The following is a 13,360-nucleotide window of genomic DNA, read 5'->3' as shown; positions in this document are numbered from 1 at the left end:
TCAGGTGTCAGGCTCTAAAAGGGATATAAATTTAGAAATAACTGTTGACTTCTAGTAGAGAACAGCGGGCATTAATTAGGTGCTGCTGAGGATAATTGGGACATAAATGGTTCTGAAAGATGAGATACCACGAGGGGTGTTTACAACTGTTGCTCTGAGCAGATAATCAAAATTGTGAGCAGAGCATATCTTTGCTTCCATTTGTTTATGATTCCCTAAACTATTGACTGCAGGTAAGATGCTACACTCAAAATCTAGTTTAGAGGCCAAGGGAAACATGCATTATCTGTGATATAATATAGATAGAAAGATGAGTGTCAGCAAAATTGGTGATAAACACTCAACTGGAAGAACTGTTCAAATTTACAGCTGCTCAGGCAGGGCACACCTGAGTGGCATCTGTTAGGGGGCATTGCAAGTCTCCACACTGAGCTTACAGAAATTCCAGGCTCTGCACCTGGGAGCAGCTTGGGCTTCACTGGAGGCACTGAGCTGGGGCACTAAGTGGATCACATCAACCAAGCAGTGCTGTAGTGCCTCTGAACAGGACTAGGATCTGAGCCATGATTTGATATTGCATTCATGGGTTTAATAGAAAGTCAAGTCATTTTGGTGGTTTTGTGTAGATATCTTCATTTAAAGTGGGGGAGGTTTTTTGTGGGGGTTTTTTGTGGGTTTTTGGGGATTTTTGTTGTTGTTTGTTTGGTTTTGTTTTTCATTTGCTTCACATACAGTTTTAGTGTATCATAGGGATTTTGCTGTCAGTGACTGCTCTCCCTCTTTTGGCCAAGGATACCTGTGATCTCTGCAGACAAATACAGCCATGGCCAGGAGCACGAGATCTGATCCCCCAAACCCATCTCTGTTGCAGCCTGCCAGCACCCCCAGGAGCTCTTGGTCACTAACAGGGGTCTTGGGCAGACCCAAGCACCCACCATGATCCTCCAGGGCTGTTGTGTGGGGCAGCTCAGTCCCTGCCACAGGTGCAAGAGTTTGTCAGACCCAGAACTGCCTCCCTCCTTGGGCTGTGCCTTTTCACTCTGCCCTGGCTCCTTTAGTAAACTCTGAACTGAGCCCTCTTCCAAGTGCTCCATGGGTTTGCATGATGGCATTATTGCATCTCATCTCCTGGCTCTGCTTCTCTGTAAGCAGTGACAGTGAATAGTGTCTGGTTTGCTCTCTGAACACTGAGATCACTCTTTTTCCCCCACTAGAACTATGTATTTCAACTCCTGAGTCTCTTTTATGAATGTCAATGTTCAGGCATAAACTGCAGCTGTCTTTTTCTTGCATGCATCACCTTAAAATGTTCAATTACAGTCCATTTTGATTACTGTTTTTATCACCAAATCATTTGTTATTGTGAAGACCCTGGTGATTTCTAGAAACTTTTGCAAGCCCATTATGTTCCAAATCAAGCAACTGAGCCAGGAACAAAACACAGGGATATGAGCAAATAGCAATATCTCTTCTTGCCTTGAGGTTTCCACGTGTGAAGTGAGCTAGTCATAATTTGTCTTCCAGCGTAATCTGCTCTCTATCTCAGAGAGCTCCTCTCAGTCCTGTTAAAGCAGGGTAACTGCAGCTTGCCAGGTGGAATACTTGCATGAGCTTGCAGGGTGCCCTTCTGAGCAGAATGTCTTCCATCTCTCACCTGAATGCCTAAAATCCAGGAATTACAGTGTTTGTTAGCACATTGTACATTGCCCTTCCATTGCAAATCCTATTCTCAAATGTTGCAGTTTGCCCTAATAGCCAATTGCTAGCTGAATAAAAGCTGTGAGCCAGTCTGAGATAGTAAATTCTTCCCACTTGGCCATTAGTTTAATCATTTTTCTTCTCACTTTATTCAGCATTGGTGCAAAATATCCATGTAAACAGAGGTATCTTCAATGATGGCTTTATCAGCATTGTGTGAAGCCTGGAAATTTATAATAGGAAACAGCAGCATGGGTAACAATGTAAAGCACTTGACATCTGTCCATATTTATAAACACACTTTTCATTTGCTGCAGTTTATTTACTCTTGGCACACTCAGATGAAATGTGACAGACACCCTGTGGCTTCTATTGATGAGAGGATTAATAAAGCTTGTACTCTGATTATGACATCCTAAGCCATGGAGCATGAAGACTTCAGCAGTCATTATTGAGCACTGACACACACTGCATCAGTAATCAGAAGTGACAGAAGACAAGGAGCTGGCAGAAACAGGCCTTTCAGCTCTCTCTCAGAAATAGGATTTAATGTGCCTTTACTGTCATGTTAAATGAGTTTCAGACTCATTTTTAGCCATATTTGTTCTTCTTCAAAGGTGTATAATCTCAGTATACCCATTTTACTGGGATGAAAGCAGTGCATAACACAGTGTTAGGTGGTAATGCAAACCATCATGGCATTGCATGCTGTGGGGGTCTTCTGTGGGTTTATTCCAGTGTGGAGACTTCAGTAAACACCCTTGGCTGCCCTGTGTCTTTTCCTGCATATTAGCAAGGAAAAATATGGGAACTTCAGGCAAAGTCCTGTAGAGTTTGTGGTCTACATTGTATTTATCACCTGCTGCTAGGTTAGTAGTTGGTCTTGTCCAAACCAGTTCACCTCTCTAAACAGCAAATCCATTCTGTTTTGAACAAACCTCTAAATTAACAGTTTTAAAGCAAACAAGCAAATCAATTAAAAAACTAAATAAAGTTTAAAGGGTAAGCTTTATTAGGGAAAAAAAAGGCAGTCCTGACTCTGTTTAGTTCTGTAGAACTTTTACTGCTGTTGTCTCTGATTCCCCCTGAAAGTTTTAGATAAATGCAGTTTGTTGGAAGAATCTTAATGAAATTAATATTACACCAAGGCTTCCTAGTGGCTGTGCAGGGTATTATTTCTTACAACTGTTAAGAACCATGGAAGAGCTGAAAAGTTAATTTTAATTAATTTCTTCCTTTCACAAATGGATGTAGCTGTTCTGAAGTGCTGGCTTTTCATCTTGCAGCTATTCTTCAGTTTCAATCTTGAACAGTTTCTATTGCAAACAAGTTCTTTTTTCCCTTGAACTTTTTTTTTCTGTGCTGTCTTCTTGCTGTAGAGAAGCAGGCACAGGGATGACATACCTTCAGCCTGTCTTTGGTTTTGACACTTAGGTTTCTGTGGGGTTTTCCCCCCTTTGATTGGCATTTTTCCCCCTTGGAATATTGGCTTCTACACCTGAGAACAGTGTCCATTTAGTTGGTACTGCTTTGTTGGCATGGCAGGGTTCTCCACAGGAGGGGCAGTAGGGCAGGCAGAACAATCTCCCTTCCTCAGCAGGGAAGGAGGGAAAATAGTGTGAGGAAGCTGTCTCTATTCCAAACACACACTCACAAAAAAAACCCCAATAGCCAAAATGAGGAAAAACTCTACTACATTCTTGCTCAAAAATCATTGTATCCAAGTTCTGTCACGCTACCAGATACTGACATTTGTGGACTACCTCCTTGCTAGGTAAGAAGTGCTTTCTATTTAGGTACAGCCCACTTTTATAGGTGCTGCACGTCCTTGCAGTGTGATTGTAGCAGGGAACAATAGTCCCTAATTCCCTCCCAAAGGTCATTAAAGAATGCTTCATAATCTGGAAGTTCCTCTGTGTGGGGTGAAGGATGTGCCAGTGAGGCTTTATCTAAGCCATCCCTTTGTTAATATTACATGTTTGACTCAGGAGCTTTATGCAAGGCACTGTCTCTTGTGTCTCTCTCTTGGAATGATTTGCTCAGTGAAATACAGATGTATGTGCAGTCTGATCCTGTAAATCTGAGGGTTTTGTGAAATATAGCAAACATTATAATGAACTGAAAATATGGCACTTTCTATTGACAGTGTACAGTAAAATTTAGGAACCTCTCTGTTCCTCAACCCCTTCTTCCCCCCCACCCCCCTGGCCCGTGATTTTGAAAGAGGTGACACTATGTGTGGGAAGAGAAGTGAAGGCAAACAGGCAGGGGCTGAGAGACAGAGGGGTGCAGGAAGCTCCTTCTCTGCCCTCTGAGCAGACAGCACAGCTGGCATGGCTCTTGCCTGCTGGTACACAAATGCCTGCAGTATGGAAAACAAGAATTAAGTCTGTGTACAGTAGCAAATCTGAATCCCAGCTCTACTTCTAATCCTTGTTTGAATTCATGAATATCACTGATGTGCTAGGAAGAAAAAAAGCTCCTATTTTGTATCAAACTCTGGAGGTGAGAGAACTCTATGGGTGTGTCACCTTTCTTGAAATTGAGCTGAGCAACTGGGCTTGAGGAATCAAAGGAGCTCTTGTGATACCTTAATATGTTCAAGTAGCTACTTCTATTGTTCTTTTCTATTTCTCCTTTCTACATCTTTAGTGGTTTACATATTTATTTTAAATATAAATGTCATGAGAACTTATTGTGTCATTTGTTACCTCAATCTTGGTAAATTAGTTCTCAGTTTATCAGTAGCATCCTGTTTTCCAAAAATGTGTCCATGCACACAGTTACCAATGTAGCTGTACTGAATTTTCCTTTTAATCACATTAACATGGCTTTTTTCTCATCAATGACTGATCAAAGGGAGGTCTCTTTATAGCTGGGTCAAGTTATCCTTTAGTATCTCCCAAGTGTGTAAGGAGCTTTTTTGTTCCAGTAAGGCACCACTAAGAGTGAAGCCTCTTGCTTCCCTGCAGTTTAAAGTCATCAGAATTGTTCCTTGAAGTTCAGTGGAATTTATATGCAGAGCTCTGATGAATGGCATATCTGGAAGATCTCCTTTTCTGCAGATTATGTTCATAAATCTATCTGTTCCTCATTTTCATGATTGTTTATTCAATATCTTCTGCAGGGTTTTGTCAGACAAGCACTGAACTTGACAAATGACACGAGGACTCCTCACAGGGATCAGAGGGGTTATTCCAGCATTCAAAACTGAATTAAGACCAAAATTCATATGAAGGGATAATACAGGGTGCTGTCAGATGCACTTGTCTTTCTCTCATTCTTCTTAATTAAGGCTGAATCAATTGAAGATGGGCAGATTTATTTGCTCTTGCCCTGGTTAATCTCTTCTCAAAGCATGGAATAAATGCTCAGCTGATGTCAGTCACTGCCGTTCTTGTTAAGGGTCACTGAAATCTTCTGGGCTCTTGTCAGCGCTTTTGCCTTGCCTTCCTGACTTGGGGCTGCAGAAATCCAGCAGGAGGTCAAGTGATACAATTTACATCTTTTTGTTGTCTTTTGTCCTGCTGCTGGGGCAAGATTCGTTCTATTACCAAGCTTTACTTAAGAATGTTGAAAAGGAGGCAAGCCTCAGATGAAAATGGATGATGTGCAGTTGTGGGTGCTTGCCTTGCACTCTGACACAAGGAGAGAGAAAAAGAATGATTTATTTGTTGGTGTGTGCTGTTATTGTAGAGACTAAATTGCACAGAAATATTTTAGCGAGAGATAAGGAAAGGTGTTTGATCAAATAAGAGAATTGGGTGTTAGAGATCCTGCCCATTCCTATCTGCATCTCAGATTAGAATTCCAGAAACAGATCAGGCTGAGATTTTTTTTTTAATTTATTCCTTTAATAGAACTATTTTCTGAAACAATAATAATTTGAAATGGAACCAAGGGAAATGCCAGAAGGTTTAAAAGTTGATGTGTATGTATTTATAGCACAGTCAGACCAGGTGTCTTTAAACAGAGCAAATCTATTTACCTTTATGGGTAGGGCACTTACCAAGCAGCTCAGTAAAATTCTTGTTTGCAGGACTATAAGTATCACTGACAGTGACTGGGGCAGAGGCTGTGACTGCTCTTATTCAGACACTGCTTATTAAATAAGGTTTAGGAGGTAAACTTGAGCTTCTGAGCTCCACCAAAGCTTTGCTGGGATTTTTTTGTTGTTGTTTATGAAGGATTGATATGTCCAGTCACTTGATCTTTTAGCAAGTTTTTACTCTTGAAATTTAGCACAAGTGTGATGGACTTTGTGTAGGAGAGTTGCATATGAAATAAACTGCAATGAGTTCCAGTGATGCACTTTGCTTTTATACCTTGACTAGCCCTACCAAGTGTTGAAAGAATCTCTCTCTTGATCACAAGAGACTAACTCAGGTCAGAGTGTGACAGTGCCTTCCAGGGAGAGCAGGAAGGAGGTTGGATGGTGGATCCCAAGTGCTGTTTTCTTGTGGAGGTAATTCCCAAAGGGATCCAAGAGGCTCTCAGACAGCTCTTGGCAATGTTTGTGTTTTTCTTGTGTTATTTCAGTGGTATTATCTAATTATTGGGGTGGACATAGACTGTTCAGAGCAGCACTAGGACTTTCAAGCTTCTTCTGGTAACAGTCCTCATGACCCTGAAGAATTTTTCTGTTTCAAAATATACTTGTAGATAGAATCAGCAATTAACGATATGTAAAAACACTTGTAACTCTTTACAATGCAGGTAGCTAAAGCATTAGTTTATGCCCTGGAGAAAAAGTTTAGGGTGTGGCAATTGCCAGAGTTAACCCTGCCAGATTTACCTTTGGTTTACCTGTTGAAATCAAATGTGCAGAGCAAAAGTTGTCAGTTGCACAGTCAATACAAACATTCTACATTAGAGCCATTAATATCTGTTTGTTTTGTGCCAAAAAGAGCACTTTAGTTATGAGCTGTGACATCTGTGGCTCACTTCCATTTGTCAAAGACCTTCCATGTTCTGTTGCTCTCTGTATTCCTTAGCCTTTGCTTCTCTGTTAAGGTTCAGAATTTTGAAATACCAGTCTGATATGAGATCAGTTGTCCCCTGATATAGTTCTGTTTTGAATATCAGTGGATGATGATGATACAAGTTATCAATATTTGATAAACAGTGCCATTCTGATGTGTCAACAAATGAGTGTTTTGGCAAACACTCACTAAATGATCCTGGGAATAACCTTTAGACTTGAATGACTGGAATTGATTTTATGCTGCTGCAATGCAATCCTTCCAGAATCACCTGATGCATTATTGTGAGTTCTCTTCTCTAGTTCTTGTTCATTTGGATTTTTACTCTCTTTGGATTGGTATTTCAGTAGTGCTCATAGTTTTGGGGGAACATTCGTGTGTGTAGGGGTAGCTGAGGTGGGAAATGCCTGCAGCACAAACACTCTGCCAGCTAATCTCTAATCTGAGAGGAGCATCTCCTCAGCTGATGGCAAGTGAAACTCTGGGTGGGGCCATTTCATTCCAGCAGGAGCCCACATGGTCCCTTTCCTCTGCTGGGTTCCATGAGGGATGTGACACAAGTGCCACAGCAGCCCTGAATTAGCAATGCAGGGCTCTGCCAGCCTTCATGAACCTGACACTGCTCACAGCAGCACCACTCAGCTCCCAGGACTGCACTCACAGTGCCTAGGCAGTACTGAGTGTTAAAGGGGAAGATTTTGCTTCAGTCCATGGCCAATCCTCCTGTTGCAGGGCACTGCACTGCAGCAGGGCCTTCTTGCTGCCAGTGGAGGAAATTCAGTTCTCAGTTGTGCTCTGTGGATGTTTCCTACAGTCCATGGGGTATTTAAAAACAACCTTTAATGAGGGGACATGAAATGACAGCCCTAGGGCTTAGAAATAGCTCTGTTTCTGACTGTCTGCTTGGAACTGGAGAATGTGGTGCTAAATTAGAGACCCTGGGTTGCAGTGAGCATTAAAAATGGGATCATTCAGAGGCCCTGCCTGCTGCTGCCACAGGGTTACTGCTGTGCCAACAGAGCCAAGTAAAATGTCTGCATCTGAGCTTCCCTGAGCTCACTGGCATTGATGGCACCTAGAGGGACATACAATGTCAGCTACAGCTGTGGAATAGGAAAGAAACAAGTCCTGGTGTGCAGATTGGGGAATACAATCAAGAGGGATCAAGAATACCTTACACACTATTTTTAGGTCTGTGAATGCAAGGTAGGCTGCACAAGTATCACTGTTATACAAAACAAAATTTCAAAAAAACCCCAGGAATTTGATAGATGTCTAAACATCATTGCAAGAAAAGAGAGGATGAATACTGGAGAACAGTACAGGCATGAAAAAGATTGAGACTGGAGGGCAAAAAATGTGCTCTAGCTGAATGAAGAAAATAGTTCAAATTAAAGGAAGAGGGATTGGTAAATCATTACATGAAGATATTGCTGAAGTAGGTAGTTAGGATTGCTCAGTACACAGACAAGTAGTGATATTTATAATTATTTTAACTTCTACCTTAAGCATCAAAACAAATTCCAGAAGATTTTTTAATATTTCATAAATGCACAATAGAAATCCAGCATCTTAGTTAGGAAAACAGTTGTTTTCCCATTTTCCTTTAAAAACTCAAGTTCTTGTCTCTTCCAGAATACAATCCAAAAAATCTGAAGCCTGGGAGGCAACACCATTTTTGGGGGTGGCTTGTAAGGTGATGAAACCCCTGAAGGTGTGGATCCCTGATGGAAGTAAAATGCCTTGAAGTACTTTTTCAGCCAGTAGTGTGCTAAATACAGAATTACATCTTTGGAAGGCACAGTAAATGTATTTGAAATGTCAACCCCCCCAAAAAACTTTTGCGAGTATTTCTTTGGGCTTGCATATATTTTTGTGTTCTCCACTCTGGGTGGAGAGGGTAATGAATACATGATTCTCTTTTTACCTTCTCAATATTTTCATTCAGTGAAAATATATGTTATCTTGAACCATGTTTCAAATCCCCCAAAAATTAATAGAAATAATAGCACTTGTCTTTTGAAAGGTATAATTTCAGTGTCTCTAGGACTGAGGCTCATCCTTACATTGTGCCAGTGAGGTACATAAGTGAAAGCTGGGACTGAATAAGAAAGTAGATGAGTAGAGGACTAAGAGGAAAAACTGATGTACAGTATGAGAAATAACCAGTTGAAAAAGATGGTTTATAAAAATCTGTACTGTTTAGTGTGTCTTTTACAAATGCATGTAGGAAACAGTGATACAGCAAAGAAATTTAGACATCTGTTCACTTAGACTGAAAATGCATTGAAAGGTAGAAAAAGGCAGGTGTAGTTTTAAATTATTTTTTTTCAAACTCAAGTATAAAACTCTATAAACTGAACAATTTTTCTTATTATGAAATTTATAAAAAACACCATAAAATATCAGAACAGGATGCAGAGTAAGAGAGTTCATGCAGGCAGCTGCAGTTTCTCAGTTAACAGACTTCCCCTCAAACTTGTCTGGTTGTGCACAGTCTACATGCTGCACAAATTTATTTTTGTCTCTTAATTTATTCTAACTTCCCCATTATCTAGCCTGTCCTTGCAACACTTTTGAGAAATGGCTAAGCCCTGTGAAGCACAGACTAGACTCCTAGATCAGGTTATTTTATGTCTTTATTAGACAATCCCATTAGAACCTCACCAGTGGCAGAGGAGGGAAATATAATGCCATCAGCACCCGTATACTGCTGCACTCTCCCAAAGTTACTGGCATTAGTAAACTCATCTTACTGCCAGAACCTTTTAAAACAGTCTACAAGCTAATTTCATTGACTTATAAAACTATTTGTACTGAGCAATTCATTTTATGTTCTGCACTGAGGAACAAATACCACCTTAGGTTTGAGCTGACCGCGTTGCTGAGATACCACCCTGAGTTAACTTTGTATTTTTATGTCCCTGAGGGATTTCATTAAGGTGGTGGAGCAGTCTCTATCAAATATTCATAACCTCTAGTAAATGAAGTAATATCTTCCTTTTCATTGCAGTTTGACACAGATGTGTTTGTAGCTGACAGTGCTTGCACAGATCCACAAATTGAGTTTTTGCCAGGTGGAGCTCTGCTTCATAGTATTTTACATGTTGCTATTGTTTTGTAGATTTTTGAACAATGCAAAGATTCCGCCCTGTTAAAAGGTCTGCATCCTTCCAGACCAGAAGCATCTGATAATTCATATTCATCTATCATTTTTGCATTTAACTACTTTGGGGCCTTTCCTCATGCAAGATCCTTGTGGGAATGTAATGTCATATTGCACCACCTCTAACTCAGGCTGACTCGTTACTCAGGTGGAAGCCTATGATCTTCTGAGAAGTCCAGAAATGAGCAAATGAAGTGGTTATAAGAAATAATACTAAATAACCTTGCCTGGAACTGAAGTATGAGGCAGTACCTTCCTAGAATTTCACATGGCCACAAAGTGTGTGTAATTCAGCTCTGAGCCCAGCTGGTTTCAGAGTACACTTTCAGGAGATGCCCTTTGAAGTTGATGTATCTGATTCTCATTTGCATCTTTATATAAAGGTGCCATAATGCAAATAAATTGAGCTGGCCTACTTAGATGTTTGAAGTTAGGCATGTATTCCTGCTTCTTGCTGAATAAGATCCTGACTCTGCACTTCATTGACTTCAAAGCCTTTCTTTTGAATCTCTGAGTTTTTCAGCTTTTGCACTGTTTTCAGCCAGAGCTGTCAGATACTCTTTTTTAGCTGACCACCAGTTGTGAATAACAACAGGCTTTTGGTTTTTGTTTTCCTTTATGTGTGAGATCTTGTCTGTAATGCTACTTCGTTTTATGTCTTTAATTTGTGTCTGTTACACCAAATGCACAAAGTGGGACATAGAGAATTTTCTGGCTCTTACAAGAGGTGGAGCAGAACTTTCTACAGAGTTAGACACCTTCTACCTTTTGTGCTATTGCACCATTGCAGTGATCCCATAAAACCAGTGAAAGGGATGGTTGAAAATGGCCTGAAATGAAAAAAATGTGATGTAGCATTGTTTCCTCAGGTGTAATTGTTGGTTATGCTGTACAAGTGGGTGAAATAGGAGAGAAAAGAAATATTTGAGAATTATGGAGCTGTGAGAGGACACAGACTCTAAATACCTTGTGAGCAGCATGGGAATGAACAATTGTTATGAACAAAGAGTACTGAGCCCATTAAGCTTTACCTGGAGGATTCAATGTAAGACACCTGGTGCACCTTGCTGTGTCCCACTGGAATGGCAGGCACTGGGTGTTGCCCTTGGGTTCAAATGCTGGGATGAGCAGATGTCACCAGCCCTGTGGACTGCTGGCTGAGGGGCTTGCAAGGAGCACTGGCTCATGAGCAGTGATTCCAACATTCCTGATGGACCATCAAATCCAGCTAAACAGGCCTGACCTGACATTTATGGAGGGAGGTCAGCCCTCAGGGGCCTCCAGTTGTGGGCACAGAGTGTGTGGTGACTGGGAGTGGGGCTGGCCCAGCCTCATCCCCAGTGGGCACAGCTGTGAGCAGCAGGTGAGCAGCACTGACAGCAATGAGCCATGGAGTGCCCAGGGGCACTGAGCAACCACCAAAGGGAGCAGAGGGCACACAGGGACAGTGCATCAACAGGAGGGGATAAAAGGCTGGGCTGAAGAACAGGGGCAGAGTTTGCAGCCTTCTGAAGTGCTAGGCTGCTACTCTGTGTGGGTGAATGCCTGAAGCCCTCTGATATTGTGTGATGATACTCTGTGTGTGTACTGTGGCCATCTCAACTGTGCCACGTGCTGTGACATCCAGTGGACATGAAATCCATCCTCACTCAGCCCTGAGGAGCAGGTCTGGCTGGTGATGGATGCCAACAGTGGTGTGATGGCAGCTGCAGGCTCCTTCTAAATTGGGGCTTTTGAGGTGCCTGGGGCAGGGCTGAGCTTCTGTGTGATGGTGAGAGGTTCTGGGGACACACAGCTCTACAAGCTCTGGGTAAGTTACAGTGAGTAACCTAATGTTTTAGTTTCATAGTTCCTCAGTTTACCTTTGTATATTGTGATTTCTGGCTATTGGGTGGTGTATTTCATATTAATGCAAACCTTTAAGGCAGTTGTAGAATCTCCTGCTGTCTCCAAAAGACTTCCAGTGAAACCATAACAGGTCTTAAAGCATCATGCTGGCCCCACAGCTGCATACAGACATTTATCTTAGGTAAATATGAAACCACTGCCAAGCACCTTTCAGAGAAATAAGGCACGATGCCCTCTCTGATGCTGAGCTCCTCTCTGGGGCTGATTGAAGAGCAGAATAGTGCAAATGAGCTGCCAATCCCACTTATAGGAGAGAATCCCTTAAGGAAGGAATTGGGAGGGCAGTGGCCAGGGGTGGCTGTGAGCTTTTGCTGGTGTATGCCACATATTTCAGTTTAACTTCCTCCTGAGCCAGTGTTTTCTTCCAACTCTTGGTTTGCACTGATGTCTCCCTGGTGCCCTTTAAGCAGCATAAGTCACACTGGGTGTTTCATCACCACATTTTCAGGCTAGGTGCAAAACCTGTAAGGAATTTTCTTTTCTTTTAGAAATATATTAAATAAATGCATGGGAATTCCTTGACTGCCTTCTCCAGGCATGTTTTGCTCTGGGGAGTAATGCCAGAAATTAATCTTGTAATGAGCAAACTAAATAAGATTATGGCTCTTGTCCTGTTCTCATTTCAAAGCAGGGTAGCTGCTACAAGTCTACCAGTTAGTTGATGTGAGTGTAGGGAGAGATCTGTTCAAGTGTTACAAGATTGGCATGGATAACTGCTCTGAAAATGCACAGGACGTGGCAGGATTGGACATTTTCTGAGCCACAGAAAATTTAATTTCATTCTGTGAGAGGCAGGAAAGGGAGATGGATCCATTTGACATGAGTTTAAGGCACTAGAAATTACTTCCAATTGTGTGACCAGCTGAACAAACAACTGTTGTATTTGAAAAACTGATCCAGATTCTGGTTTCAATTACTGCCATGTGAACTAGCAAAAACTGCAGTGAGTGTGTTAGAATTGCTCTGGATTAAAAAAGGAGTAGGAAAACAATTATCTGGCCTGCTGTGCATTTTTTGGGGTGTCCTTTTAAGGGTAAATGTCATTTTGAAAACTTCTGGAGGAAAAAAAAACCAATTTGTTTATCAGCTGGATGTTATATGCATGAAAATATTTTACTCAGTGGCTAATAGTTCTATTATAAATAATAAGTAGCTGTTAGCTTATAGATGGAGAATGGTTCTGAAGGGAAAGGTGAATTAAACTAACCTATCAACTAGCAAACAAAATGTAATTTAGTTCATAATTTCCAAGAATACAAAATCCTATTCTACTTATGTGGCTAATAAGTGCAGTCAGAAAGCTTTTCAAAAACTGACAGCACTGCAAATGCCACTGTCCTTATGTTGCCAGATTCCTAGATTAGAATGAATACATTTTTATGATTTGAATACAAATGATATTTGCCAGATAAAATCTGAGTTGTCATTCCATTCCATCAGGTTTGTGTTCTGACTGAGCTGAACTCCAAATCGTGCTACCACAGAGGTTGAATAAGAAGGATGAGTGTAGAGCATATATTGAATAAGAGCTGCCCTGAAAATATTCAGTGTTTTATGCACCATAGCATGCATATCAGAAATTTATGGTATTGCAACTCATGTGCAC

Source organism: Serinus canaria, chromosome 8, assembly GCF_022539315.1.
Source record: "Serinus canaria isolate serCan28SL12 chromosome 8, serCan2020, whole genome shotgun sequence".
Lineage (NCBI taxonomy): Eukaryota > Metazoa > Chordata > Aves > Passeriformes > Fringillidae > Serinus > Serinus canaria.
This window is presented reverse-complemented; position numbering follows the sequence as displayed.